This window comes from Armigeres subalbatus, chromosome 1 (assembly GCF_024139115.2).
Source record: "Armigeres subalbatus isolate Guangzhou_Male chromosome 1, GZ_Asu_2, whole genome shotgun sequence".
Lineage (NCBI taxonomy): Eukaryota > Metazoa > Arthropoda > Insecta > Diptera > Culicidae > Armigeres > Armigeres subalbatus.
Genome location: NC_085139.1, coordinates 16,618,750 through 16,633,515, shown reverse-complemented (window position 1 = coordinate 16,633,515; position 14,766 = coordinate 16,618,750). Strand labels below are relative to the sequence as shown.

At 36.4% G+C, this 14,766-nt stretch overlaps 1 long non-coding RNA gene across 1 annotated transcript; it reads right to left on the bottom strand.

Moving 5' to 3' along the window:
* Positions 1 to 11,937: 11,937 nt before the first annotated feature.
* Positions 11,938 to 12,516, bottom strand: LOC134208132 (uncharacterized). The gene is made up of 3 exons (XR_009978517.1): positions 12,424 to 12,516; positions 12,309 to 12,362; positions 11,938 to 12,237 (listed from the first exon to the last, which is right to left on the bottom strand). It is a non-coding gene; the product is annotated as an uncharacterized LOC134208132 (long non-coding RNA).
* Positions 12,517 to 14,766: the final 2,250 nt, after the last annotated feature.

The following is a 14,766-nucleotide window of genomic DNA, read 5'->3' as shown; positions in this document are numbered from 1 at the left end:
CAACTATCGAATTGCAGTTTAAAAGCATTGCAGTTGAATGACTTGCAGTTATCGAACGTCTACTGTATTTCATTCTGGGAAACGGTTTTCTGGGGAATAGTGCATTCTGAGGAGTGGTTTTCTGGGAACGGTTTTCTAGGGAATGGTTTTCCGGGGTGTGTTATAGAATCGAACTATGATATCCTTTAATGGTTTCACCCTAGCCTATGAGAAAGCCTCAGAAGGCATCAAAATCGCCAATTTCAAAATACTACAATCTGTGGCAATATGGATATCAAACTTCAACATTTTGTAAGACACGAAGAATTACGACATCCGGTCTTGGTGCCTCCAGAGGTTTTCGGACTGTACTCCGGGTGGCCAATATCCCCAGAATCATATTTGGATGACACAATTTCACTTGTCTTTCAATATTCTGTAGTTTAATACTCACCATAGCTTGTGATACTTTGAAAATGACCGAGTCTGATGCCTCTGGGGGCCTCGGAAATCATCCCAGGGTGGCCGATTTCAGTAGTATCATATCCAGATGTCATAATCCAGCAGCCAGAAACAGAAAACTGACAGCATACACGGAAAAAATGTACTGTTCTGTTAAAAAAAGAAATACACGCTTACTTCAGTTCACCCAAATATGGGTGAAGAGTACCTAAAATCGTCAAAAAGTGCACATACCTAGATATGGGTGAACTGCCATTTACCCATATTTGAGTACAAGTGGTTCACGGCAGAATCGGTAATGTTTACCTATTTATGGGTATCCTATTTTAGGTGAAATTGACTCAAATATGGGTGAACCCGAGGGTGAACCAATTTGTTATGGAAATTTAAAATCGTTTTGGATAAAATAAAATAAACAAATTCTCGAGCAACATATGATTAGGCGAGGGGCGGTTCACTACTATCGAATGATGAATCAAAAATACGCGAATAAAAATAATGCATAAAAATACAAATAATGCACAAAACACAAATAATGCACGGAAATACAAATATTGCACAAAAAATACAAATAATCCACAAAAATACAAATAAATACACATCATTACACGAAAAATTCAAACATCATATTTTAATGCAAATAGTGCAAAAATGTAATCAAATGCATTTAAATACGGGTACAATCGTCATTACGCAAGAAAACGCAGGCCTGAAAAAAAAATAAAAGTTTGGTAGCGTCTGTTCATACTGTGCGAGAGAATCCTCTTCATTAATTTCAAACCAATATTTGCTACACATTTCGAGGATCTGCCAATCCTCTTGCATTTCAGACAAGAAATCATCTCAGACATTCGAAAAACCACGTTTAAGATCAGGAGCAGTGATCCTAAATTTGGTTTGTCGGATATCAACAACCGAGGTCAAAATGTCAACAACATTGCATATGCGACTGTTGAATTTTCACCGAGACGTGATTAATACAAACATCAGTGCATCGAGGGGGGTTCATATTCACCATATTGATTCGGTGAACATATTCAGGACTTGGATTGCATTATCCAATACCACATAAATATGAGAACAGAGAGATGTAAAATATAATGAACATGTTTTAACCAAATCTAAAATTATTGCGTCTATGTCTAAAATAAAAATTTACCTTTGTAGTTTCCATATAGAAGCTTAACTTCAAATAAAATATACTTCTTGAATCAAATAGTGTTATACTAGCATTTGTATCCATTTCCCGACATTTCCACAATTCATAATTGAAAGTTTTTCCATGCCTGATACATGGCATGGATATAAAATTCGATTGACAAGCACAATGGATATACATAGATGGATACACTACGCCCAAAGAGTCGACATTATTTTCCATTCAAAAAAATTCTACACCGGGGCGAGAATAGGATTCGAATCTCCAGATTGGAAGAATTGAATTCTACCCCTTTGCTCGATGAAATGACAAGCGAAATTTATAATAAAATGCTTGTAAAATGCAATGATTTTAAAAATGTTATGCTAAATGTAAAATGCAATGGTTTAAATCAAACGATGTCGAAAAAAACATCGAAGAAAATTTTTGATGCGCATAAAATAATATTTTTTTTACTTGAAATCAATCGTAAACACTGAAATGTCAAAATCCTGGTCAAAATATACGAAAATACGATTTCAATCCGTTTATGTGAAGAAAATACACAAATATTACATTAATGCACAACAATTCACTCTAATTCAGTTTAATACATTATTACAATCAATACGTGGAAATACACGAAAAATACATCGAAATATTATTCAATACGTCGGACTGAATCAAAAATACATAAGTGCATCGCCCCTCGTGATTAGGGCCGAAAAACCAACAAAGCTGAACCGAGAAAAATGAGGTTCAAATTTTCTATGACTAATTTAATTCATTTATTGAAGTAGAAACTCATTTCATTGTCAAAACCATGTCAATATTATACGTAAATGGTTATATTATAACAGCAGGTCAAGATTAAATGAAAAACCATTCGAAATCTACAAAATTTCAGCTAAAACAAAAATCGCGCCGTTTATTCGCATCATCGGCAACACGTCTGGTTTTTAAGCCGTTTGCTCAAAGCTGCTAACACTATCGGATTTGTTTAGATTTGTTAGCCAGAGCAGTTCTGCTATGCGATATATCGAAAACCTAGTAAGAATATACATTTAAAAATAACTTGAAGCTAGTTTTTCTAAATAAACAATATAAAGTGAACGGCCCAAAACCAAAGCAAACATTCCGCATGGTAGTTGAGGGCGCCAACAAAGGACTTAAAAACCACTATGGTGCAAATGGTTCATGAGACGTTCACTCAAAATAGCAATTAATGTGTTTCTAAAGAGATATCAAGTACGGAGTTTTAACTAGCATGAAGAATAATTTACAAAGCAATCGTTCATGCCAGAAAATCAAAAATCATGGTTTTGGTTTATAAGCCGTAATCATATGTTACGCGAGAATTGTTTTATTTATTTCGAGATTAATTTATAGTTCTCGCGAGAGTTCCCGTTTTTACATAAATTATCATTATTGGTTTTGGATCCCTGGCAGTACATAACTGTAAGAATGGTGGCATGTAATTTCGGAGCAGAAACCGGAACAGATGTTAGTTGGCACGAACGAACTAATATATCCATCAGTAGCAGGTTCGGTGCAGTATGGTGAAACGATCAGGATGGTGATGCATCAGGAATTGTATTACCACGTAGCGGACAATAAAGTCACATGTTTAACGACATGCTGTTCCAGATCTTGTGGCACCATGGATGATGGTATAGCAGCGGCCGCTTCAGAATAATGCGAAGCAAACTGTCATTCGCAGCATATCTAAAATCAAAATGAAATCCATAATTAGCCCATTTCAAATTGAATTTATTTGATTTAAATTATTGCTTTTTGCATTGAAACTTTTCGTTTCGTCACTGAAATCATTGACACTTGTCTTCAGCGATTGCCTCCGCGATAGAGCATTTGCACATTTTATTCACTCATACATCTATATTACTGTCAAAATTTGCATTTGACAATTAAATTTTCAGCTAAAAGCTCTATTATTTGACACCGGTGCACTCACACAACCAATCGACATCAGTTGTCAAAAAATCAGGAGTACCAACTTGACGACTATCTCCTTGTCGCCAAGTCTGGCGCTGAGTGCTCGGCGCGGAAACCCAAAGGTGGGAATAAAATTTTGGGGCTTATGCGCAATACTTACCTTTCAAATCCATATCATTGCTCCGAATTATAATTCAGTAACAAAAAAACTTCCTTCCGCGGACGCTCGCTCTTGAAGCTCTTGACCAACTCCGTCGCTTGGACTTTTCGTCCATCTTCATTGAATTGAATCTCTTTTTGTTTCCTCGGTTTATTCCTATCTCTGCTCACTATGTCCCTCTCAATATTTGTATTCCGCACATTCATTTGCTTTTCCTCCTTGGGAATGCCTTATGACCTGATGACTCAACAATTCAGATTCCTTAGAGACAACATCTCCATGCTTCTGAAAATCGTATTTAACGGCTAAGAGCAAGGATTTGGAATTGGAATCCACCCAGGAATCCACCAGTTTGGGATCAATGGCCAGTCACAGTATGCATTAAGATCTGAAAATATTTTAAATCATAATAAAATCCATAATATTCTATGTAAATGAATAACCAACCTTTTGAACCAAACTCTGCTATCCGGATGATACCGGAACTGACATCGAATCAGACGCTCGATCAGACGTGTTTGAAAATCTCTTTGCTTTTTCTAAAATCCAGATTTCTGTGACACCCCACGATTGGCACGTCAATCTTCCTGCAGCGCTCAACTGGGTGGTTCGCTGCGCCAACGAATCTCCCAGTGTGTTGACAAAATCTCATCAATAACTAGCGGCCGTAGAACAAGCGGCACCGAACACTCCACCGGTACCTTAGTGATGACTTTGCTACGGTTTCGTCGGTCATATAGATTTTTTGTTGATGCTATTGTCGAGCCATTGGTTGGAAAGGACCTGCCGTCTCGACTGATTCCGCTTGTGTTTCCGGTCCGCTGGTAGGGATCCGGCGATTACTTATGTTCCGAGAAAACTGCTACAAATGGAAAATGTTTCGTTAAAATAGAGTGCAACAATTTCCGAAGAAATGTACTCACCGAAATTAACGCTGGGATTGTTTTCCTGCACAAATCTTCTATAGGCAAATCAATTTAGGAAAGATTCATAGTTTGTGTTTATTGAAACAGTGTGGTTCGGAGGTTCGAGAAATAAATACTATTGCAAACAAAACAAGATTATTTTTTCACCCATATATGAGTAAAATTCAATTACCTATATTTAGGTAAACTCGCTTTACTGATAATATCAGTAAATTTTACCGATTTTATCCATAAAATTTACCCATAATATAGGTAATGCGAATAATACCTAAATATGGGTGAACCAAGTACCTATAAATAGGTAAACTGAACTAAGCGTGTATGCTCTGTTCAAATATTACGGAACGCGAAAAACATTTATTGTTTTTAAGAACCAACACCCCCCCCCCCTCTAACAATTCGTATAACAATTTTCAGAAATACCCTCACCCCCATGCGTAACGCATAACAAATGCTGTTTTTAAAGAAGATATAAATTTTGGTAGAATTTGAAGAAGGACTGTGCAATACTCAATTGCGCGCAGTGACGTCACTCCCAACTTTTGACAGGTACTGTTCCTGTTGTCTACATATGATTACATTTTAATTTTGAGAAACTTCTATTATTCTTTGGGTTATCTGATCGATAATTACCTCATCTTATCGATAATTACCTGTATGTATTTGTATATATGAATGTCTTCAAGATCGTAAAATATGCAACATTTTTCTGATTTCTGAACTAAAAACAATGCCGCTGCTAATTCCCCCATTGGCTTCAGGAAATTCATATTGTTCAGCATCTGTTTCACTAGTTTCCCGTGCGAAAAAGCGATATTTAGATGAAATTCCGAGGAAATTAATTTGTTCAAGAAGGCGAGCGTTACAATGCGTTACGCTTAAAAGTATACATCACTGAAAATCTCAGAACGTACACAATAAGTTTTCTGTCGAAATTGTGAATTCAAAACGCAGGAATCTTCTGATTGATGCATGTCAGATGCAAGACTTGGCTTCGGCTTATTGTACGTTTACTTGCTAGGTGGACACGGTCGGTTAGAGTAGCCGTTCCACCAAGTGTTCGTTAAAGTAGTCGCTAGAGTATTCGCTGTTGGTTTGAGCGAGACAAAGTAAACGTCAAAAAATTCCAACCAGCAATCTGAGTGAAAGAGCGAATATTTGTTTACCGGCAACCACGTGCTTTTTGGCATTTGCATTTTTGGCGGACAAAAGTATGAGCACGTGGCCCAGTAGGTGAGGAGTAGTTAGATGTATATGATATTTATTACCTGATCGTGAGATATAAAATGTTTAATACTTGCCCCGAAAAACCGCGAAAAAATACGAAAAAATATTTCATAAAGCTCTGCGACTGTAATATTGAAGAATTTATTTCATTTGACTAAATATTTGTAATCCTTAAAATTAAGTTTATTAAGACATTAACATTGCCGTTCCCCTCGATTTTTGCGCTTACTCTGAGTAGCCGTAAAAGTAATTGGGAAAATCTTGATAGCGAGTAAATCCACAATAACACATGGAATATTTTTCGGTGAAATTCAAAATTCAAATTCCAGAAGCATACGGTTAATTCGGTTAATTCAATTAGGAATGTCAAACAGGTTGTGTTCAAAATCCTTGAAAAAATCGGAATATCATCGAGATCGTAGTAGGATTTTTTTTAAATATCAATAAAATCAATGAAATTTGTTCGGTTCCGTTCGGCATCCCAGAAAACTTTCTTGCCGAATGATGCCGTTTTGTATCGTAGAAGAATATCATTCGAAATCGCAAAAGGATTTCGTTCAGAATGGCGAAAAGGTTTCTTTTGGTTTCCGATACACACTTATTCTCGATTCTCTTGTTCGGTAATTTTTTCTACGGTTTCGGTCGGTAAACTATGAAAACTGCTGAGAAAATCAGCTATTCCATTAGAAATTACCGATTTTCTGTAATCTTTTTTATAATTTTGCCACATTTTACTGTATACGGTAATGACTAGTACCGAGTTTTCAGTAATATGTGATGTTTACTGGGAAATGCAGAAGAAGTCAGTAAAAGCGATTACCGAGTTCTGATAGCCTCTCAGTAGTCAATCTTGTTTACTGAGTTTTATTCAATAACAGATGACAGCTGAAACATTTTTCTCAGCGCGTGCTTTTGTTCATCGTAATGGCATCATGCTGCACATTTTTTTTAACGTTGCCACTGCCGAAACTAACAAATTTGGTCGGTCTGGACTTAATGCCTCTTCAACAAAACCTGATAAAAAATGGACTGGTGAACCTTGTGATAATTGTGTGCAAACAAATTGCTTCCGAAAGATGTATATTAGGAGGAGCTGTATTAGGTCTTCTGTTTGGGGCCAAGATTTGTCACCAAAGAATCAACGATTCAGCGATGAAAATTACAAGTGCTGAGGACAATTTTGCAAAATAAAAAAATCAGTCATTCTTAAAATACAAAAGAATAGCAAAGATGTATATTCTAAATGTGTGGATAAATGAAAATGGAAATAAATATCACGTTGTTTGATATCATGTTTTGGAAGAAAAATCGAGAAAAGCAAACATTAGAACATAAGAACATAAGAACCCATATTCTTAACCGTACAAATATCAACTCAATTTAGAACTTTTCACCTTTCAATTGATTCTTAGTCTTCCAATTTTGGATCGAAATTCTGAAAGTATTTTGCATTGAAAAACTCAGTAAACAAAAAGTTTACCGAACAAGTCAGTAATAATAAGTACTGACTTGATCGGTACTTTTTGACAACTCATTAATATTTTGGTTGACCGAGTTTCAGCAGTTGAAATTTTTACCGACTTTAGTCAGCTGTTCAAAAACTCAGTAAAATTTTACCGACTTCGGTAATCGAAAGTAAGTGTGTAACAATCCCAGAAAGGTTTCACTCAAAATGAAAATCCCAGACTCTCAGAAGTTTTCCGTTCAGAATCTCAAAAGAACTTCATTTTCATTCTCAGACAAATTACGCCACAAGGACTTCTTTCAGAATCCAAGAAGCAAGCCGCTCAAAATCCTTGGAGAATTCCGTTCAAAATCCCATCCGGAAAAAATATAAAAATATCATCAAAATTAATGGATTTCGTTCGGAATCGTTCAAAATTAAGAAATCAAAGCATCAATGCATGTCGTTTGTAATTCCAGGAAGATTACTTTTGAAATCCCACAAAGATTCTGTTCGTAGGTCCAGTAGAATTCTATTTGGAATGCCACAAAGATTTCGTTCGAAATCTCACAAATATTTCTTTTCAGAATCAAAATATTCCGTCTTGAACCCTAGAAGGTATCACACACAATTAAAATAAATCGCCGAATTCGGTAAAATTTTACCGAAATCTCAACAGCAGAACTGTTCGGTAAATAATTTATCTGATTTTCGGTGATTTTGACAGTTGAGCAATGGAAAAAATTACAAAAAATCTGTAAAATAAATTACCGAACAGTTCTGCTGTTGAGATTTCGGTAAAATTTACCGAATACGGTGAAATGAGTTAAGTGTGCAGAAGGCTTCTCTTTGCAATCCAATGAGTATACCCTGCAAAACCGCAGAAGAATTTATTCAGAATTCCCAAATAAAAGGTTGAGAATTTAAGGATTCCGTCCAGAATCGCAGAAAAATTCGGTTCGTAATCTTTGAAGGGTTTCGATCAAAATAGTTAAAGGATTTAGTTCAAAATCCTAGATAAAATCAGTATGGTATCTTAGGTAGGTTCACTTCACAATCTCAAAAGAATCCTTGGATGCTTGCATAAATTTGATTACAAGTACACCGGAAAGCATCCTGGTTCTGGAGTGGATTGGACTTTTAGAAATATTATAATATTAAAAATATGTCAAGGAAAAACAGATTCAGATAGGATTAAAAAACCTTCGCACATATAGAAACTTCTATAACCGTCATGCGGGGCTTCTTTTGACAAACCGGGGGCTACTTAGGACATTTTGAAAGAATTTTAACGTAAGTTACTATCAAATTGCCATTGTCACCATTCGGGCTGAGTCTATTATGAGTTGCGCAAAGAGTGAAGCCAAATCTACCTATTGAACTGTCAAACCGTCTACCCATCGAGCAAAGTAAACAAATACTTGTTGGTGAGGCGGAAGTATTGTTATCGCCTAATGATTATTATGGCGAATTAAAACGCATGAATTGAAATGTATTAGTGTTCCCAGACAACCAGAATGCATGCATAATATAATTGTTTTTCGATATTGCGATGCCTATGCACACAATTTTCATCGCATGCCAGTCGCGAAAACGCTTTTTATGTACAAAAGTGGAGGCGATATATGTGTATTTCTTATCCGACGTTGCACGGTAGTGTATGCGATGTGCACGAATTTTATGCGAGTTTGTTTGTTATACATTGCGATGTAGTTTGTGATAACAAACTCTGTTTGACAGATAATCCGATTTCATTCGAGTTTGTTTGCAGGAATATGCGATGACAACAAATGAAACTGGAATTAACTCGTAAAATAGCCTACTATGCGGGAAAATTCATAAATAAACTGATGAGCTTCGCACCACAATGCGATTTTGATGAAATTTGGATCGGTAAACGATGTTATTCGTGCATTCTTATGCGATGTGTGGTTGTCTGGGTTTGCACTCTGTGGGTGACTAGGTTATCGAATTAAAAAGCTTTAGAAATGAACATTCCCGTCAAGTCACTTGAAGGGTTGAACAAAAATGAAAGTTGCCAACAGAATAATAAGAGCAACATTCAGAATAAGTGTAAGAAGATCCTCTTTGCGCAACTCTATATAGACTCTGCATTCGGGTGTCTTGTCAGTTGGATAGCATCTTTCTGTTTCAAATTTGGTATTTTTTCCGTTTATCTTTTTCAGAAAATAAAACCCAAAGTAGCCCATAGAATCAAAAGAATCGGTACCCTTGTTTCTCATGCGAAAGCTTCTTGTACAGTCGGAATTCGCTGGTTGGGATTTTAATACTTGGGTCACTTTTTAGTTGGGCCTCCGCTGGTTGGGCGATGGCCCAACTAAAAAGCAACCGTACGTCAAAATTTAATGTAAACACGGAAAATCGGATTAGGCGTCACGGACATCATTTGTGATGTTCAAGTCGAAATACACGTGTTCAAATGGCTGTCAATTGGCCCAACTAAAAAACCGAATTCGTTAGTTGGGCCGAGGTCGTGGCCCAACCAGCGAATCGGGACTGTAGTTGACCAAGAATCGAACAATTCATCTCCAGATTGTAGGTAGAATTGGGAATTTGAGACCGGAATATTTTTCATTTCATAACTGGATGTTAAAAGAACAATAAGTGGATAAGCAGGCCAAGTTTCAGTTGGAATATAGAGTAATTGAAGAATAAGAAGACTAAGCACAAATAACTTCTCCAAACGAAGCGAGCTCAATCAACTGGACTTGAACATTGAGTATGAATTTCTATATTCGCTTACCGACACGAGAGGAAAAAATGGAGATTGAGCAGCTTCACTCTAGTCAGGGATTAAATCAAAATTGAAAGAGCTTGAGAACGAACAAGTGAGCGAAGTACGACCTCAAATAAAAAAAAGTTTCGTTCTTGTTCTTATAATTTCGTTGTTTAATATTTGTAATGTTTTTCTTTTAAAGGTCAATGCATCGGAAATAACAGGTATGTTCCGCAATTCCTCGTCACCCGATTTGCTACCAATCCGTAGGCACCAGGATCGTAAAATTTTGTTACGGTGCTGAGACGAGACCTGCAAAGACGCTGCTTCTTTTCTCTTGTTTTGACACTTGTTCTTCTTTTCATCACAGTTGACCATCGAGTTTCAACTGTTTACTTGACTGTTTCACCTAAGCCCCAGGTGGACCCTTCTGAGCACAATAAAAGTGTATCCAATTCACGAAATAGTTAATTTATTTTCATAAGGATTTTTATACCGGGAACAAAACACAGCTTTATTACTGATTATTAACAAGCTAAACGGAAGGTTTGGAATACTCGTTAAAGTAAAAGAGTCTTGGTAAAACAAAAATGATGTGGAATATTTTATTTGGGATACCAATACTTTCACTCAAAAAGCTGCTGGTTGCACCTGACAGTTCGTGACAGCAGTTGACTGGCAGCAGCTGAAGTTACATTTTTTCCTCTTTGCAGGTCTCGTCTCAGTTACGGTGGAATCAAACGGAAACGGATAAGGCAACAGCGCCCGTAGCTTTTCGGATCAACGGTAGCACCAAGTAGAGCTATCAGAACGTACGCAACGACGCACTAAGGGAACAAGCGGGAATGGCAATGAGGACGGTAGCAAAGTGGACATTGCACGATTGTTCTTCGCTGGTGAGCAAACTATTCGAAATAGCCAGGCACCGATCACAGGATATTGCTCAGTCGGCTACGGGAAATTGGTTGGATAAGGGATTACACGGGCCGATGATGGTGCGGAATATTACTGTTCCCTACCGAATAAGAACAACCGGGAACTCTCGTTTTTAATTTTCTCGATTACTTTTTGTGCATTTCATATGGTGCAAAAATATTGTAATTCCTTAGGGATTTAGGGAATGATGAAAGTGAATTGTTAAGTTATGTCACCATAAAAAACCGTCTATTTTCGCGTGCAAAATTTGCGCTCAACAGTATGATAAAATGTTGACATATAATGCAGGAAATAGAGAACATTTTAGAGACAGCATGTTATATGTTGACATTTAGTGATGATGTCGAGCAGTTATGGTTGAATCGATCGAAAAGTATTCGATAACCGCAACGTAAACTGTGAAGCTATATCTTACATCGTAATAATGATTCTGACCATATAACATGTTGTTTTTTATTATGCGGGATCTTAGCGCTGCTAAGGTCCCGCATAATTGTGAACCATAAATCACCCATCTATCAGATCATTCATGACGATAAATAACGTTATTTCTACTATAATGGTGGCTATGTATAAGTATGATAAACTAACCTCACCATAAATGGTTCTCACAGTATGTTATATTGTGTTTGACAAATCAACAATTTGGGTAATGGGCGGTTAAGTATAATTACCATACAAAAGAGGTCATTTTTCAGTACATTTTTTTCGATACACAACATGTGATATAGTGTAGATATAATCCTTGTTTTTATATAAAACAGTATGAGATGAAATGTGGATACAGTAGAATGATACATCAAAAAATCGTGGGACCTTATCCCTTATCTTTAGTTGCTAGGAACATACATAGGCAGTTTTCTCGCCCTTTTGAATTAAAATACGACAAATATATCACATTATAGTGTTTTTAATTAAGTATAAATCATGGTATTCTACATGCTTTTCTTTTTAAATAAATTCGACGTTCTGCTTCACACAATAGTCTATGGGGACCGAAAATCGAAGAGCTGTTTGACATGGCGGAAGCCGTGGCCGTTTTCTCGGTGCACTTGTCCATCTCCTTCAACAGCGCTGCTCGTCGTCCAGTGCCACTGCGACCCAGGATCTTCTTGCCAGCATCGTCCCTCCACAGCTGCACAATCTGCTTCACCCTTGTGGCATGGCTTCGCTCAGTGTTCTACTGCTCCTCCTAAGACAAATGTGCCTTATGCTGGAATTCCTGCAAATGTGTGGCCGGCCTTAAAAATCGTCTCTTTCGGCGCGATGGGTAATCTGTAATAAGGAAACGTACGAGGAAAATAAATATTCTTATTATAGATATGAATATATGTAAAAATATTTACCTATAAACATTGTTGACGCCTCTGAAATTCTCCCTTCCTTCGAATTGCTGTAAACTGAGGAATAACATAAGGATTAATAATTTATTCATTTGCCAATTTAATTATTTGTACTTACCTTTTTAATGATGCAACAAATAAAGAATATATTGAAAATAAAAAGTGCTAGATGGAGAGAAACAACACATTGCATCTAAATAAAATATGACAGTCGCACGGAAAAAAAATCCTTTTATCATGAGATACGCACACTTATTGCAGAAGTAGAACACTTACCATATTTTTATCATTGAACCATATGGTGCACATGTTTGTGTAGAATTCAAACGAAAAAATGTTTAATTTAGAGTATACATGATTATATCGTACCAATATTCAGTATTGTTATTATATTTGTTGACGGTCTATAACAATTGATTATCATTTTCTTCCTAAAGAAAATCAAATTTAGATTGAAAGATATTGTAAAGAAACAGTATATGGTAAAATTATTGCATATACACCCTATAGGGTGTCGTCGATTAAAACTGTTGTATAATATTTGTTCTTGATAAATATACAATCTTATTTTATGTCGATTATTACGTAAAAAGTAACCATATTGCTTAATTCATATGAATAATAACAACAGTAGAGTAGATGGTTTTTATTTATGCGGGGTATTTGCCATATTGTGGTACCTTGATTACGGAAATGCAAAATATTTCATCACATATTACACACGATTACCTAATGGGAATTATTACTACAGTATACTGATCAAGGGGTGGGACGCTGAGCACAATTAAATTTGTGATCGTTTTATTTTTTGTGACTATTTGTGCCACAGTGTGCCATAAACTGTGCCTCACCTTAAGTGTGACAATTTGTCTACTTGACAATCAGAAAATTTTGGCAACACTTCTAAACGTCAACAACAAGCGAACTTTTGGCGGGATGAAAAACACAATCATAAACACGCAAATGCTTGATCGACATTCATGATTCATGCAACTTATCATCGGATCGAAAATCATACAAAGGTAGGTTTAATGAAATGAATTCCAAGTGCCTTAGAGTTGGATGATGCCTGCGAGGATGCCTGATCAGAATCCAGGCAGAGGCATGTCCAAAGGTTCGATACTGATACACCGGGAAAAGCTAAATCGTCAACCACAAAGGTCTGGATTGTACCGGCGATAACGGATTAGTTCCGGATATCAAAAACAACAACAACAAAATATATTTACTATAGATTTTTTGAAGTTCATCAAATCCGAGACGTTTAAAAATGCGGTTCACAAATGGCCTTCCACATCCGGAAGTTTTGGTGTGGTCAGATGAGTGGTAATCAAGAATAGGGTGAATGGCTTAAAAGTAGACATTCCAATAAAGCAAGGCTACCAATGTTTCATCAATAAACTGAATTTTTGTTTCTTATTGTTTGTAAAGAAAAAGCCAGATTGCTTTTGATATACACATATTTTGTTATAACAGGAGCATATGAATATTGTTTTTCATGAATTTGCGATTCTCGAACATGAAGATTACGTGAATCTCCGGATTAATTCATATTATATTTAGTGATAATATGAATAGGAGCGTTTGATAAAAAAATAATGGTTTTACTAATAGATTGGAAACATTTACTTATCACTAGTGCTGTTATAACATTATAATAACATTGCATTTTACTGCCATCAAAAGGAGATACAGCGTCAACTGCCTTGAATATATGAGCAGGATTTCTATCTGCCGTATATGTACATGATTCGTCATGATTATTTGTAGTATTATATTTTACAAAGAAACGCAAAAAGCTTTTATTTACCGAACTTTGATGTCAAATATTGGGTGCATTACTCTATGCATTTGAGAATAAGTCAAAACAAGTTTTGGCAAAGTTGCCAGTGTTTTTTGTTCATGATCATTCAAATGTCAAAAGTGTGCCACACCGAGTGCCAAAATTGTGAATCAAAACCTGTAAATGTGTGCTTGGAACATTGTGCTCAGTGTCCCTCCCCTTGATACTGATCCAAATGCAGTAGCAACAAATGTAAAAAATAAAAAGATCCCGTTTATTTCACCAAAGACTAACTATCCATCGAGGGACAATAATATGTTGCATACCTTAAAAGCGAATGTGAAAAACCGCGCCAAAAGATCACATCTGTTTGACATTGCTTTATTTACTTTTTGCATGGCGCACGGGAGCCGGCGCGTAACTGGCGCGCCAGGTTGCGGATTTAAGAAAAGAATCGCAATATCATCTCAAAGTGCACACGGGTAGATCAAACAACCCAAATTTTTAGTTGTTTTCGATCTGGCATCTCTGTCATTCCATCCTTTGATGTTAAAAACAGAGAAAGAAAACCACCCAACGATAGCAGTTCGATGGGGGAAGCCAACGCTGGGTTAAAGGGGTTGAACTCAAATTTAGATTGTTAAAACCTATTTGAACTTAACATTAGGTGGAAACAAC